Source organism: Anas platyrhynchos, chromosome 6, assembly GCF_047663525.1.
Source record: "Anas platyrhynchos isolate ZD024472 breed Pekin duck chromosome 6, IASCAAS_PekinDuck_T2T, whole genome shotgun sequence".
NCBI classification, from domain to species: domain Eukaryota; kingdom Metazoa; phylum Chordata; class Aves; order Anseriformes; family Anatidae; genus Anas; species Anas platyrhynchos.
In genome coordinates, this window is record NC_092592.1 from 6,289,099 (window position 1) to 6,306,668 (window position 17,570).

Here is a 17,570-nt window from a genome sequence, read left to right on the forward strand (position 1 = left end):
TTTTTTGCCTGTATAATGAATGTTTCTAAATATACTCAGAGAAAAGGAAGACTATTTACCATTTTAATATTTAATATTTTGCAGCCATATATATGGAAACAATTTGCCATGGGTATATTTCTGGGGAAAGCAAACAGCTCCGATACGAAGCTGAAATGTAGCATTGATTGTAAAAGCCCACGTTTTGCATCCCAAACGTCAAACCACGAGCAGTTGACCTCCGAATACAGAGATGAGCTGTACAGAAACCAGCAACCAATCAAAAGTTAAGCACAGTTTAAAATCCCGCATAGTGGTTCATGCCCACGTCTGCTCCCGTGCTGGAATCCTTCACAACTGGATCAGCTGCAGCTTCTGCCTCCACCCCACCTCCTCGCATTTCTCATTTTAAAAACTGATGTTGGTTTGAAAGCTGCTTCCTTCACAATGCCAACGACTGGGATTTTCATACCATCCTTTGGATTCCCATCACCTGCTGCTTGGAGGTGGCCAACACACAGGGCACCTACGGCCATCCCCTCTGCTCCAGCAGATCCGATGGGATCCTCGGCAGCACCAGGAGCCCAGGCAGGGCTCCCCTGGCCACCAAAACACCACTTGGGCAGCTGAATCCCACTTCTCACCTCACAGATTTCTAAAGGAAGGCAATTCCTGTTTGCATTAATTAGCTCTGATAGCAAAAATTGCTGTTGGGTACACAGCAAGTGCCACTCTCACTGTCAAGACAGTCAATACACCGTAAAGGGTCAGCTGAGTTCCTGCCTAGCCACCTCCTGAAAAAAAATCTCCCAATCCCACAAGGAACAATCTTCATCCACTCCTTTCTTTTCTTTTAAGATTTTGCCAATTGTTTTCTTACAAACACAGCAAATAACACCCGGTTCCCCAAAGGGAATTAAACTCCAGGTCTCTCTGGCTCAAGCTACGACCGTGCAGTTCATCACTTGAGCCGCAGATACAAGTCTTCAAACCCTCCGTGGAAGCAGTAATTACCTGCAGCTTCTCGTGTGCATGCAGTCTGTATGTAAATGAGAAACCACAAACCTATTACAAATTAGAGGCATGAAAATGTGTAACTGTGGTGTTGCCTTGGACTTAAGCAAGTGCCCTCGCAGGGGTCTAACCACCTGCAGCAAGTCACCGAGGCCACACACATCCCTGCTCATAAGAAGGCTTTATTAATCCTCTCGTGAAGCAGCTGCTTGGCACTCTGCACTGGAATGGCCACTGAAATACAGCAACCCCATCCGAACTGAAAGGGAAACCCCTGGCTCCTGACACTTCCCTACCAAGTTGTTGTTTTTGGTTTTCTTGTTTTCACCTGAATGGTTCAGCTTTGGTACAGGTAACCCATCAGCTGCACGGCCCCTACAGGAACGCTTACATGGTTAAAAGCAAGTCCCCTGCTTCCCTGGGCTGGGAGGCTATTTTCTATTTTTCACTATTTTCCTTTTCATAGCCATTTTGCACACTTAAACATGCACTGCAAGCTGCATTCAATTTATCTCTCCCTGCATTACAAATTTCTAAATGGACCCCGTTCATCCTTCTCATTTTGTTAATAAATCAGTTTGGTTGCCCGCAGATGCCTGCCAAAATCGGGAAGATTCATGAGCCTGAGTTACAGGCATTTATTAATTAGAGGAATCAAGGTGTCACAAGCACCAAACATCTATCCCAAACTGAGAGCTGGCAAACTGTTGCAGCACTCCACCACTGTAACAATGTGATAAAGACAGGAAAAATAAGAATTTGTAACACCCCTGTGCTACAAGTCCCCATCAAATCATTAACTTCCTGCAATTTTTGGCCCCATTGTTCTGGGCAATGTTGCTGGAGGGGGGAACACAACCACACGTTGGGATTTTTTGTCCTCTTGAGCCAGTCCAGCATCAATGAGCCTACTTTCAGTTTACTTACCCCACACCCTGAACACATCACTACCTGAAAGATGCTTCACACGGACAACATCCCTGTGCAGGAATACTCCCTGTGAGCCTTGAGGAAGAAGCACAGACACATCCCCACAGGCACCACAGGATGTGACAAGCAGGCCTCCACAACCTGCATTCGTGGGCTGAAGCTGGCTGAGCAGACAGAGATTTCCCAGGACCTACCTAGAGCCAATTCACAGAGCACAACCCCTCCGTGAGCTGTCAGTATCACCAGATTCCTTGCTGGATGCAGACACAGCTAAAAGAGACACTGGTAACGTCTCCCTGCGTGCACAGAAGCCAGGACACCCGCACCCTGCAGCACAGACCTGCTCTTGGAGGTGAAACTTCTTTTAAGAAGAGTTGCCAAGAAATACATTCTGAATTAGACTTTCTCTAATCTCATATTCAACACACCTTCAATCCCTATTTGTTTCTGTATTACTTTATGTTTATACCTGCTTATTTCACCCTGCTTCTCTAGTGCACAGAAGCCAGCTGGATGGGAAAGGTATTTACTGAAGCAATCCCCTGGTGCCTGCCTCTTGTTTTCTATCAGCCTCGCTGCACGCAGGAAGCGCCAGGTAGTAGCCACCGTGGCCAGGGACTTGAAGTAGCCAACACAGCTAAATTTCCACCATCGCACTTAGCTCCCTGACCCCTGGCACTCCTCTTAAACCCATCCTTTCTGCCCCGGGTGACAAGCCACGGGCACGAGATGGGCCAAGCCCACCTGTGGAGATGTGACAAAGTTGTCAGCAGCTCAAAGAACTCATTTTGTCCGCTCTGCTCCAGCCTGCCACCCCGTCTTGTTTGGGCAGCTCATTAAAAAGCCATGAAGGTTGGTCAGTCGTGCTCAGACTACAGATTCCCACGCTCACGTTGTTCCTAAATATTTAACTAGCAGTCTTGCCGTGACAGCTGCACGGTTTCCGAGGTGTTTACCTCCACGATAATGGCTTAGTGCCACGCGGCCGGTCCCTGGATCTGAACGTGAGCTGCCAACCTGCCCACGGGACGGGGAACGTCTGCGCGGGTAACGGGACACAGGTTAGTGCAGTCAGCACCTGCCAAGGGAACAGAGGAACAAGGGAACAGAAATTAAACTTCTATGAGCCATTTTGCACCTGCCCTGCTGCTGCCACCCTTCACCTAACCACCCACAAACCTCGCCCCCAGCTCCCAGCCCACAGCCACTCTTCCTTACCTGATAAAAGCCCCAAATCCCTGCCCATCCCTGCACCACCCGAGGTATAGAGGGGGCTAACTGCCCCACAGCGAGTCAGCTGCACGGACACACCCTAGGGTCTACTGATTTAGGCTGCCCCAGCAGCACTTTATTCCAAGGATTGCTCAGTAAAAAGCAGGAATTGCTGCTTTCTCTGTCCTATTCTCATTCCCCAGCAGCCATTCAGGTTCTGGCTGTGTAATTTTAATGTCTGATTGATGTGCCCAACCCATCTTCTAATAAAGAGGGATAAAAAATCCCAATTAGATACTTAATACCAGGGTACCCGCCCTTCACCTATAACTGCCCTTTTACACTTATAAAGGGAGCTGGTTTAGTTCCTCCTACATATTTACCAATAATTTCCCTTCCTACGTTAATGCTTCCAGTGCTGTTTGACATTTCCTTCTCCTGTTTTTCTCTTCCAATTACTTGCTATTGGCTGTGATTCTGTGTCTTTTATTAGAGGGCTGGAGGGCCACCTGCCAGATATTCCACCCCTGCTACAAATGCCTCACGTCAACTTCTCCATCTAGACAACAGGTTAAAAAAATAAAATAATTCAAAACCAACAAACACCTATCCTGTTCTTCTCCCTCTGCTTTGTGGGTTTTTACAGGCTGTGACCACTGTTTCTGAGTTCTGACATGACTTTGACTGAGTTATGAATTAAAAAAATGAGGTTCCTCTAACACCAAAAAGCTTTGATGCCACAGGGCTGCGATGCTGTCAACCAATACTCCAGTACAGTATGGGAACTTCAGAAGGACTGAGCATATCCCCTTCAAGTTTTGGATATCTCCAGTTTTATTTTCAATCTCTCTTCCCTAAAATTCAGGGCAGGATTTCCTTAGTAACCAAAACTTTGAAATTGGACAAGATTTTTCAAGTATTTTGCTCATCCACCATTCAGTGGGTAAATATTCCCAACGAGACTTGACAGGATTTTCCTTTTTCTACCCTGCTTCTATTTTTTCTAAGCAGAGTAATTGCACCAGAATTGTTTTTCTCGATCACCACTGCCTTAAGGGCTAAACTATTGCATTGCTCATTTCTTCTGGGCCCCTTTCACCTGCTGAGAGCAAAGCTGCCGCGCCCCACCAAAGCACTGCCACGATCCTCACCAGCCGAGCACCAGCCACCGCCGTCTCGTTTGGCACCGCGGGGTAATTAGCCGGACTTTTAATGGCCTGACCCCGCTGCTGGAGGTGCTCCCTCCTGCCGAGGTGTGTGGTTTTGGGAGAGACCCCGTGCCACAGCTGTGAGATCACACGTGTGGGCACAGCCAGGGCAAGGCAGCTCTTCCCTTGTTCTCATCAAACTTGTGAAGTTTCCCCTTAAAATACTTCAGCCATTAGCCCTGTGACACCAAAACAGATGCTCTCTTTTCAGCCTGCCCGTACACTATCTTTAAGGCCATCGTGGTGTGTGTGTGTGTGTTTTTTTCTTTATATTCCCCATTAGAGGTCACTTTTATCTAACACTTAGAGCCTTTAATGGGGCCATGCATTTACCTTCTGTCGAGCGCTTTGCGCTGGTTAAGATCATTACTTTTATTCAAACTGAGAACTGCCAGAATTTCCCCATTATTTCCTCTCAAATACCCTTTATCCTTTTCCACATTCTGCTCATTTGCTCGCAGTCCTGAACTTGTGATTTTAATGGCTACGCAGTTGTTTCCCTAATTGAGCAGCGACCCGTTCACTTCCAAGCCTATTTTTATTCCTCACTACCTTGGGTTAATTTGCAGCCTCTCTTGCTGGTGGAGCAGCATTTATTGTAGGATGCAGAGCAGCAGGTTCTTTTTCTCTGTCTGAGACTGTTCACTGGCTCCTTTAGCTTCCTCAGCCGCTTCCTATCCCCTCTGGCACTCTCTGGTGTAAGAGCAGTGCTAAATCGGAGCCCTGGTGCCGTGCACACGACTGCAGCCGGGCACTCTCATTTCCCTGTGGGATAAATGCTTACTGCTCCTCGTAAACTTCAGCACCTTGCTCCTCCGTCAGAGCAATAGTTTTGCAGCTGTTGTTTTCACTTCGGCGTGTATTTCTTTTGTCTTGCCAATTCTCGGGGCATTCGAGGTAAAGAAAACAGCTTTTGTCTTGGTGTGCTTTCCATCGGAGTTTGTGTTGGCAGAAGTTTAGGTCTCTGCAAAAAGCAATTTCCAAAACATCTTACCAAAGCAGCTCTTCACAAACTACTCTGAGTAGCCATGTACATGTCAAATTTTTCTGTAGTCGCTCATTCTGTAACATATTCTGGGGTGGGTCTTCTCAGGATTATTATGGAGGGACACCGTCAGGGTCACTAGAAGCTAAAAAAGAAAGGTGGACGAGAGCCTTTGGTCTTTCTCCGCTCATGAACATCCCCAAAGAAGCAGGCAGAGCTGCTGGCTGCTGGAGACCTCCTAACTGCTTTAAACTACTCCATGCTGGCCAAAACTAGGCCAGTGCTGGAAAACAGCTGAAGACTCAGGCTATTTGCAGTGCTGCCACAACCCTGAATTTGACTGGCTGAGACAAAAACTTTCCATCCATCTCTTGCATGTCCTAGGGCAGAGCTATTGCATTTCAGAGAGCAACCACATCATTGGTGTCACTCGGAACAAGAGCCTCATTCTCCCCTAGCTCCCTCCAAACTGCAATCACTGGCACACCAGCAGCTGCCCCAGAGCCAAAAACCCCAGCAGATGAAGCTCCGGCTCAGCATGAGCCAGAAGCACGGGGGCATCCAAAGCTGCCTGAGATCCAGAGGGCCGAGGGGAGCCCCAAACCTTCCAGCAGCACCTCCAGCACACCGAGCATCGCGTCTGCCAGCAGCATGCACTGCCCCTGCTCGCCCTCCGCCCGGGAAAACAGCTCCCGAGTCAGAAGAGATTATGTGAGCTTTAGGAAGGTCGCCTGCTAGCTCCTGACATTTTCATTGTGCCATTTTATCTCTAAACCCAAACATCGTTTTTTCTGACTCAATTCTCCTCCGATTCTTAAATAGACTGTAATTTTTCTCAGTCATGTTCCTCCAGACTATCTTCCTAAATTAACATGTCATCTGTACAATTTTCAAATTAGTGCAATTTACCATTTCTTGATTCCATTCACTTTGTTCCTCAGGAATTTTCTGCTGCGAAGTGTGACAGCAGTATCTGAGCTGTATATTAAAAGCACAGAACTTCTTCCTCCAGCTTCAATTACCCAAACCCGTGCTTGATCCAAACACATGCTAATGCAGGAGAAAACCACCCGCTCCTCTTACGTTCTTGTACAGTGCTGCTACAGGATCTGAACAACGGTATTTTAAAAAAGTCTGGAATTTTTTTAGTCCCAAGTTTTGTACTAAGCAAGTCAGAATGACCTCTGGAAATATCAGATGTGCTGCCTTTTTCAGTTTTTGACAGTTTGAAGTGCTAGGAATAGGATGCCTTGACAGAAAGGTGATAAATGTCACAGTAATACCTACAAATTAAAATAAACAGGCAATTATTAAACATACCTTTGAATCTAGCGAAGAGCAAGTGGCACGATAATTAAATGCAAAACATCAGGGAATTACAATACAATTAAGCAATGCCCATATATAAGGTCACCCAACTTGAAGCGAGTGGTCTTCACAGCAAGCTGCTATGAGCGAAATGAAATTTAAACCTATATAAGCCACGGATTACAGTCGTACAGGTCTTATTACATCTAACACTGCGACACTCTGGAGTGGTTATGCAGATATATTTTTGAGTCTTCTGGAGTCCAAACCAGGGAATAGCACTCCATTAAGTTCAGTCTTTAAGACTTCATTCCAAGCTGTTCTTAACATCCTGCTTTTGTTACACTATAAAGTTATGCTAGAAATGTTTCTTCAACCTTGAGATTGGTTGAAAACGTTTCCTCATTCCCCTGGAGAACGTATCATACAAACGGGCTGGTAGTAGTTTTAACATTGGACTTAATTTCCTCTTCACCTGTGGGTATTTTATTAAAATTCAAAGGTTGTCTTTTTATTTATGCCTTTTACAAGACGTTTTTCTCCTAAGTGATGCCTCGCATCAGAAGATCCCTAAAGGTTTAAAGATTTGTGTTAAGAAGAAATTTAATCCTAGAACTTTTACTTTGCAAGTATTTTCAAGCCACATTATCTCCATCTTTTTGAATTCTCAACCTATTTATTATAAATCCCAAGTTCTGGAGATTTTGCTTTTCCCAAGTATTTTGTGCCTGCAACTGAACTTATTCACATATTGTGTAAACTTCATTAATTGCTTGAAAACTGACTTGTTTCAGTACTTCTTTTATTCTTTTTAGAAAGTATTGGTTGCTTTGCCACTCACTTGAAGTTCTTTTTTGAGACTGTCCCTGCTTTCAGTCTGGCTGCTTGCTTTTCAACACCTACCTGGACTCTCTCCGTGCCTGAAAAGACCTCTGTTGAACAGCCGTAGCTTTGTTGTTACAAGTATCAAGCCAACAATTCAGATTTAATATTATCTCAGAATACGAGTTCCCAAAACACACAAGATAAAAAAACAATCAGTAAAATCCAAGCTAATTTATGCCTTCACATAAAGCTTTTTATCAAAATATTTCTAAATCCTTAGACCTATTCTAACTCACACCAATGAATCACTGAATATCCTTTACAATCTGTTGATTTTGTACATTGAAATATAGGAATATAGAGTTTTATTCACAATGGCGTATTTTAAAACTTCCAGTTCCAGTATTCTTGAAAAAACATTTAATATATTGCCTTGAATTTCATTTTTTTTTCCATAAGCTGCTGTCCCTTCTTGACATCAAAAACACTTTAATTGCACCCCATCGTCATCCTTTTCTTTCATATGAAAAATACCTGGAACACTGTAGCAGAGGCAGTTGATTTCAGAGTTGAGAGTTTCCTTTGAGTTTTCATATTATATATAATGCTGAGATCATTAGTAGGGCTTCAAGTATCCATTTACAAAATTTGCATTTCAGCTCTAAAACAGCACGTAGCTGCTCCATCCATCTTTAAAACCCACTGCACCACAAAGTCCTGAAGTACTGCGGACTCCCCTTCCCTAGGGCACTCTGCTGATAACTGGAGCTACACCACAAAATGCCCAGGGAGCCTTCCAACCATGCTGTACGAAACCCCTTCCTTAGTGAGAATAAGCTGGAGGTCAAAAAGATACGAGAGAGGGGGAAAACGCAATATTCGTTTTGGGGTTTGAGCACTCAGCATTTATAATCTTGGCGAGACGAAGAAATGCTGTGCTGAGCTGCTAAAAGAAATGGGACATGAGAGACCAATGCTGGTTTTATTTCGGTGAGCATCCACAAGTGGCTGTGAGTGGAGGCTTAGAGAACCAAGGTGACAATAGGGCAGATGTAGGGTGATACATTCCCCGTCACTAGCTTCCCAGGAGAAAGGGCAAGCAAGCCCTTATTCTGATCCCTAAAAGAAGCTGAAAGCACATGCAGTGAATTGTCATTAGCGTGCGGTTAATTAGCATTACTAGTGTTGTTACATTTCTATCATCTCCGCACTGAGGTGCCCCATTGTGCTGCGCCCTGCACAAAATCTGAGCAAACTGGGCACTTTCCTCCCCAAAAGCTTACAATCCAAGCAAGAAGGCAGCAAAAATGAAGGAGAGGCAGGAGGGAAGTGATGGGGAAGCCTCAGCCAGGAGGCTCCCACCTCCTCCCCAGGCATGGCAGACACAAAGGGCTCCATGAATTTGTTCAAGTAATGAAAAGAATGTGGCATGGTCCTAAATGAGGCATTTGGTTAAAAAATAAAATAAACTGGTGAAGCCAAGTTTGCTGGGGGGATCTATATTGTCCACCTGGGCTTCCCTGGGAGGTGAGGACACACGGACACCAGGCGCTGGGGAAAGAAAGAGAGGGAAAAGAGACCAACACTGGGGAAATATGGGGGAACACTGAAAACTGATTATTGGAACTGTTAGAAATTACAATACACAGCTTCTATCAAACCTTTGGCCAAAGTGCACTTTTTTCAAACCATTTTGAACCACGCACATTTGGCACTCTCTAGTCCAGGTGTTCCTCCCTGAGCTTCCTTTTAGGACTACCCAGTACGAAAGGCAGCAGCACTACCCCGGATTGCCTTTGAATTAGCCATCGTTTCTGCTGACTCTTTGCTCCTAAAGGAGGTTTTAGGCTTTCAAAATCATGTAAAATCGGTGAGAGCAGGAAGTCAGAATGGCACGGGTTAGGGATCCCTGGTGAGCTCTGGGACAGGCCAAAGGCACGCATGCTGCTTGGAGTTTTGGCTAAGTACCTCCAAGTTGCAATGTGGTTATGTCAGACGAAAAAAAGTCACTCGAATCTTTTCTACAACCTGAACTGCCGTGGTGAAAATTAAAATAATAAATCATCCTTTGACAGGAAGCAATTTTAAAAAGCAGTTTTAGATTTGGACTCTGACGACCATCATGAGCTTTTTGCACACCTTTCACCGCGCAATTTAGTCGAATGACGCTTGGTATAAACAACAGAAAAATTAAGGGGGCTGAGGTGTGCTAGTTCCAATCCGGATGAAGAGACCAGTGTAGTTACTAAGATTTTAAAACATATCAGCTTGTCTGTTTCTGCTGAATTAACTACAAAAGCAGAAGTGCTTTTCATCACAAACATACCTCTGTGGACTAGCTGGAAAATTGAGCCTATTGATAGCTTGAAATGCGCCCACTGAAATACAGATAGCCTGATTAGTAAGCAGGAAGCCAAGGCACTGTCCAATTTGCAGCTATTATAACTAAGCACATTACAGATGCTCTTATTTACATATCAGTACAATACTAATAAACTTGGCTCGCAGCTTCTGCACCGCATTATGGGACACCAAACAAAAGAAAATACCAAACCTTGGCACGGTTGTGTGTTCCTGGCAAGTGATTCATGCTGGGTTTTGAGCCTATTTCCAGACAGCGAGCCAACTCATGAAAGAGCTCAGAAAACACCAGCTCTATGTCCTTGTGAAAAGTGGCTTTAGTTTCAGGAAAAACCTGCACCCCTAGAAAGGAAACACTTTCTCAAACTGCAGAGAGCAGGGCTTCACTGCACATCAGTGGCTTACAGAAGCTGTGCTGCAATATTTGTAGATGGGCACACCCCCAGTCTGCAGCAGACTCAAAATATTCGGTTTCATTTACCCCAAGAACAGGTTTAGATTAAATTAAGCAACCGCAGTATATGACAGAGGCACATAGCTACAGGTCAACCTAAAAGGTATAAGTTGATGAGACATCTGATCACCTTTGTAAAATCCAGATATTATGGTACAGAAGAAAGGACTTCGGGAGTTAACATCCCAAACCTGTCGGCAGCCAGCTGTGCTGGGCAGGAAAGTGGACTCACTCAAGAGACAGCAGCGTGCCACGTCCTGGCACCTGGTTCAGATTTTGGTTTCAACCACAGCCTTACCGTGCAGGTTGTCAGAGGATGGGATGTCAAGTCTGGTGCTGAGCCCTGACCTCGCTGACGGATGTCACATAACCAACAAAGCTGGGGGAGAGACCTTTCAGTCTCACTGAGGCAGAAAGCTGTTTGGCACCAGTCCTGCTCTAGTAAAGGTGTGTTTAAATCTGTACGGAGAGGAAGCAACTCCTCGGATAAAAAAGCAGGCTGTCTGCACTTAAAAGGACAATAGAGATAAAAGATTAAACCTGTCAAGACCCTGGAGGACCCTGAAGTGATCCTTCTGTGAGAGCAGGGCAAGAGAAGCCTTTCTGATTAAGTGACTCTTCTTTGCAGAGACCCCCAGCCCGGAGGGGTGAGCTGCAAGCAGAGCAGGGAGCCAGGCGAAGCAGGGCTGGATGGTTGCAGAAGAAAAGCTGCCCAGGGAGCAGAAGGGTTTGCTGTGATCCCAAAAACCACCAAGGCAACCGGCCACAAGCCTGGAAACTGGGAGAGAGCTGCAAGGACACTGTGGAGAAGGGGAGAGTATGAATCCTTTGTATTGTTCTGTCTTGTCTAGTCGACTCTGTTTCAAAAGAGCAGTTTATTCTAATGAGCAATCTAATGAAAACTGGCTTTATTAAGTTAAAAAACCTTTTAAGTCTTCTCTGAAAGCTCTGAGTACATCTGACTCAAAGGTTTGGCCAGCCGAGGGGTTTGTCACAAATCCTGAAGTACAATCTAAAACAAAATTTGGGAGAAAACACTTTATTCATTGGGCTCCCACGATTTTATATTCCTTATCCTCAGCTACAATCGTTTCAGGACATTTCCCTTAATAAGGGCTCTTAATATGCTCCATTTACAGCCTCTAACTCACTGGTTTTATTCTGCCACGAGTAAGGAAACATTTACATAAACATTATAAAACTGTCAGCAACATCAGCTCTTCTTTCACCTCAAACATTTTAAAAGTTTATGGATTGGAGGTTTCTGCGTGTTAGAAGTAGAGTTAAAGATTTACTACTGAAATAGTCTCGGATATTGCCCGGTGTCCCTCAGCCAGTTTGGTACGGTAACTAATGGCTGTACAAATTGGAGTTACGTCCCAGGAAAATCTCTGTGCTTGACACAGGAAGAGAGCCACAACTCTGAGAATAATGCAGACGTGAATAAAGAGAAGGCAGGAGAGGAAACCTACAAATCATTATTATGAATAACGGGGACAAAAGAGCAATGAGATTATCCCGCACACCTCTCACACAGTACTCGACAGCACTCTCAGAAACAACTGCAATTTTCACAGGTTTTAGAAGCACACTTGCTGTTGCCCCAGTAATCTGGTAAAATCACCAAGAGCAGAGAAGGCCCGCAATATATGCGCCCTGGTAGAAATGTCTACCTGCATATTCCACGTACGCTGTCGGATATTTATCCATCCATTTGGACATATTACACTCTCATGTGCTTGCGGCCTCAGATGCAGGTGAACTGCACACCGCAGGATCCAGGGGATGTTCTCTTATCCCATGCCCTTCATTTCTTTGATGTTTACAGGCCAAATTCATGCATAAGGTCTGGTTGCTGTGCTCCACTCCAGTGACACAAAGCAATTGTAAACCTTGCTCGACTACTGGGTTAAATTGGATTTATGGCACCTTTGAATCTCCAGAGCGTGGAGAAGCAGCTGGAGCCTGCCAGTGAGGCTGGCCCTCTGCTTCCCATAAAGGAGGATGTGCACCAGAGGCGATCTGCTTACCTCGAATGCTGGGCTCCTACTGCCTCTCTTCTCTCTCCGGCTGCCTTTATTAAAATGCTCTCGCACTCTCTGAGCAGTATTTTACTCATCATTCAAGTGAAATCTTCTCTCTCATTTTTGCTTCATCTGGAAATCTTTCATTTTATGACAAATAATATTTGTGAACTGGTAGACAAACCCGTGGCTATGAGTACTCGGTGAAACACCCCGGGGTGTACCACCTGGCAGCTCTTTAAATTATTACAATTATATTACAACTCCGAGCAGAACTACCTTGGGGGGAGAACTCGCTTTTTGAGGGAGAATCAGACAGCACCAGCTAAAGCTGGGCTGTACCTGTGAACTCCAGCATGTTTTACTGGAAATTCACTGTTTGCTACAGTTAAGCTCGGCTGTAACCAGAAGGGCAATAAAAGCTTCAGTATTTAGCAGGACAACATCCCATGCCCTTTATCCCTTGCTTGCTTCTGCAAGCCACTTCATTGTGTCCATGCCCTTATGGTGCAGAGGACTCAAGCACACACTGAGCCTTGCACAAACGTAGAAGGATGCAGCAGCATGCCTGTCCCCAGACACTTAGCTCCAGACCTCCAAAGCACACAGCCCAGACAGCTGCAGCCATATACAAACTTCCCTTACCTCCCGGCAGTTCCTCCCAATGCAGATGTTGATGTGTTGATGAGCCCGAAGCATGATCAATATTTGAGCAGGCTCCAACGGTTGTCAAAAATTTCGAGCAGCAGCATTCATACATTGTGCTGCCTTTTTTTTTTTTTTTTTTTTTTTTTTTTGATATTTTGGTCTCTTGAGGACCTTTAAATTGATCGTTTTCATCCAGCAAACCTTTCTCCTACTCCCTGAGAAGATGTTTAGTGAGAACACTACATAAATTACCCAACACCACGAAGAGGTAGTAGCTCAAGCTGTGAATGAGGAGGGTGACCACACATTATGCCAGCCTTCTCTATGCACTGACATTTCACATTTAAGGTGTAAAGCTTTTTCGGTCACACCACTTCAGTGATTTTTACAAAATTAAACTACTACTTCCACTCATTTCAGTACCGAGCTGTAACTGCCCAGCACCGCCGTATTTAGCTCTTACAAAATGTTTTCACAGGCAAGAGTCTCCCCCGCTTAAAAATGGCACCACTTAAAATGTCATCAGCCTCTACAGCTTCATACTAAACATTACGAATAAAGGAACTGCCACTGAAATACAATGCTTATGCTCAGCAGCTTACAGGTGAGGACTGGAACAATAACTCAGGAGAAAGTCCTTATCCTTTAATTGAGAGCTTCGCTGCCAGCCCAGAAGAGGATATTCAAATGAGTGTCAACAACCCCATTGCTTACACACTCAGATGAAGAAGCAAAAAAGAGTGAGCTGTGGAAAGGAACAAGGTGAGTCGAATGGCAGAGCGATCCTGCGATCTGAAGTAATGGTCCTTGAGAAGACCCACTTTTAAGAGCTTGGGTAGCAAAGCACTTCACTGACTTTTATTTTCTTTAAACCATCCGCACACTTTCAAGCGTAGCACTCAATGCAAGACAGAAGAAGGGTGTCAAGACCATGCAGAATTAGAAAATGATATTGGCTAGGCCTACGTGATAAAAGGAAGAATACTTGGAAGAAACTTGATGGCACTGGCACTACAGCCATGAATATCCTTGCCAGGTAAGAGGCTCTCTCTCTCTCTGCCCATCTCCTCATCATCTAGAGAAGCAGGCTGCTATTAATAGTACCAAATAATCCTTCAAGTCACTGCTGAATGCTTTTGTTTATAGCTTTATGATGCACTGTTTTAGCAGAGTGGCAATACGCAGCACTTCACCTAATACCACGAGATCCTGAGTGTCTGCACAGCCTTTAACTGCCCAACAGGCTGTACTTCCAAATATTTGTTGGTTTGGTTTGGTTTAGCATCCTTCTCTTTCTAGCTGCCAAAAAGCTCTGAATAGATCAACTTACCAGCTCTGCTGCCCCTGCCAGCCAGAACGCAGCTCCCTCCGGGTCACACCACGTGGCTCCGTTTCACCATTTTGAAATAATGAGTTCCCCAATTAAAAAGGTGCCTTTGAGCGATGAATAGGTGGTGGTATAAAACAGTCAGTACCTGTACAGAAGAAAAATGAGATTTGCTGCAATGAAAACCCTTATTTTTTGCTGCTCATTTAGAAAAATTAAAGCCAAGGAAGGCAAAGTAGAAAGGGATGATGCTGCTGGACTCACTTCAAATGTGTAAGAGTATAACAACATATCGCATTTGGTTAAGGTTTGCTCTAGATCATTTTATAGTATCCTCAGTAACTCTCATCCCAGATGGAATAAATATTTACACACAACCTACACTGGCATACAGAGCTTCTAGATATATATCAGCTATGATATTTATTTAAAAGCAAATTTTTATTTCATTACTTTATGCACTGAAATACAGTATTTTCTGGAAGAAATAAAAGGCTCGGTCTTTGCTTTGGCACTCTGCAGTTGCATTCAGTAGGAACCTTACAACTGACAGAGAATGCTTCCCAGTATCTGGGGACAGGCAGTATTTTTGGAGGCGTGGAGTCCCTGAATTCATTGCAGATCAACGCCGAGCCAGCTTCAGAGCTCAACAGAGACTCTCATCTACCCTCAACAGGCTGAGGAGCATCTTGGGGAACAGAACGAGCTTGTAACAGTATTCAGCACCAGGAATGTGCTCAGAATTAAATGCTATCGCACACCTCCCTAATGCTCTTTGTACCCTCCTATCATCACATACACTGAAGCATAAAACGATCAAGCTAATTTTTTATTTATTTTTTGCTTTACATCATCCTATACCTTATACTGCTTTTTACAAGAACTGTTCAGAGGTTACAATCAGTGTGCCCTGTGTAAAATCACACCTTCCCAAATGTTCCTGCTGTCTCTTCAATCAACTCCAGCTCTACTTCTGCTCTGCCCACAGCCCCAGCCAACCACTCAGTACTGACTTCCCAACATCCTTGATGTACTTCAAACATACTGGTCCCATCACCTCCAAATTTCTTCTCAGAAATAAGTAACTCCAGGCTTGTAACAGCATTCATGTCTACCCATCTTCATACCATATAGCATACACGCCTCCCTAAGCCAAAAATCAATGTATTTATAATCTGAAAAATAAGTCAAAATTTTGAGAGATTTGCTTCCTGTGCTGGGGAACTGTGTACAATGGCAGTGTTAGCTACACTGCCACGTTTACCTTCTTAAATCAAAGATACAGAGATAGATCACAGAATCACCCAGGTTGGAAGAGACCTCCAAGATCACCTAGCCCAACCTCTGGCCTAACGCTACCAAGTCCCCCACTAAACCAGATCACTGAGCTCTGCATCTAAACGTCTTCTCAAGACCTCCAGGGATGGTGATTCAAGATACAGACATACTGCTCTCTGCCTCGTCCCGACAGCTGATAAGTGGCTGTATTTACACACTTAAAATTCACCTCATATTTAAAAAATAAGCATAAAGAATTCAGCTCAACCAGTTTTGTATTAAGGACACAGTGAGGGCCTACTGCCCAGCCTTTTTTATCAGTACAGATCTTAACAAACGTGAATTTCTATCTCCTGGAAATGCAAATTCTAACACAGGACAGTAATGCCTTCAAATATATACAAAATACCAGCACATACCTTTGGAAATGTCACCATACCCAGTACACCTCAGCAAGTATTACAGACAGGGCACCACATCAGCTGAATGCAACCCTGCTGGCACCACCAGGTGCCTTCACAGAACTCAATTAATACAAGCTGCTTCCACGTGCAGCTGCAATTTAGATTAGTGAATTAAAATCCAACCTTTTTCACTTGCAAATGTTGGGTAGAATATATTTGTTATACACCACATCAATGTCACGTTGTGGGGGCACTGCATAAAAATGTCTTGTTTTGAAGATTTCAAAAAACTTTAGGCAGCAGCACTGCTCCTCGAGGATGGCAATGGGTTCACAGCCGCATGTGTGTCAGATACTTGAATTTCTCAAGTGAGAACAGCACAAACCAAACCTTCTGTGCTGACCTCAAAGTGACAGCAAAGCCCTGCCCAATGGATTTCTGTATGCACGGGGAATTTGTTTTCCACAATAAGCAGCTCAGTAAAACAAATAGTAGGCGACGGCTGTCTCTGACATTTGACCTGTTATCATCAGCTTGAAGGAGCAGATTCCTACTTGGGAAATTCTCGGTTTATTCCAGCAGTTCCCCTGAAATCACCGTGGTGCTTCTAGCACGCATCGCAGCTGCAGCGTTACACTGCGTAGCTTTGAAGAAGTGGGGAAAGAGGCAGGGAATTCAGGAACTGAACAGAAAGATGCACATTTTTCAGCAGGCAAATGGAGGGAATGTGCAAAAACCAGAATCATCATGGTCAATCTAATAGCGTATGACAACTTCTTCACATTGATTTGTCACATTTTGAGTTCAGCCAAAAAGCTGAATACTCATTTTTCCTCCGTGTTTTAGCTGATGACAGTCTTTTTATTGAAATTGGGCACATACTCCTTTTTCTTCCTCTAAACCCTCTCCTAACACTCACCACTTCTCCAGCATGTAAACAACCCTTTTTTGATGGCAAGTAATGGGCCCAGCTGATCTCCATCGGTAGCCTCAGCTCCCTTTCCTCTTAGCCTGTGCTAAGGTCTGAGCAGCTTCCAGCATCCCTCTGCTCCTTTCACAGTCAGCAGCATCTTCCCCAAACCAGGCTAGTCTTTTGGGGATCCTCCACTGTCCAACCATGCTGTAGAAACACCTGCAGAGCCCAGGGAAGAGGCAGAGCTCCTGGACACGGCACACGCAGCTCCAGTGCCAGCCAACACGTGCAAAGGGACACTGAAATGTAGAAAAGACACAAATAGTTTTGTCTGTGTAACAGAATATGCACAGCTTACAACAAGCAACTTGGCAGGTGGCAGGGAGGTGCACAGCTCTGTAGCTTGACAATCCCCCATTTTGGAGAATGACAGTCGAGAATTGTTGCTGGGTTAGTTATGTGCCTTTTTTTTTTTTAAATAAGCGTATTCAAAATGTTGCAACCTATGCAAATTCCCTACTCCAAATGTGTCATCTCATTTACACAATACTTGTGTGTGCCAGTTCCCAAGAACCTACAGCATTTGAAATACCACTTGTAGGTAAATTCAGCTCCATTTGCACCAATCTGACTTTTCTGAAAGTGGCGATAAAGACGACAAAACCCGAGGGACTTGGGAGGATGTTAGACAGGAGCTACT

General features: G+C 44.5%; 1 long non-coding RNA gene across 2 annotated transcripts in view; it reads right to left on the minus strand.

The window, feature by feature from the left end:
* The window catches only part of LOC106016127 (uncharacterized), a 120,469-nt gene that overhangs the window by 98,222 nt on the left and 4,677 nt on the right, over positions 1-17,570 (minus strand). The window contains exons 3-7 of one of the 2 annotated variants that reach the window (XR_011810420.1): positions 16,877-17,169; positions 14,279-14,423; positions 4,896-5,473; positions 3,519-3,694; positions 2,880-3,001 (exon numbers count right to left, since the gene is read on the minus strand). This is a non-coding gene — a long non-coding RNA (uncharacterized lncRNA). The other variant, XR_005266888.2, reaches the window with a different exon arrangement.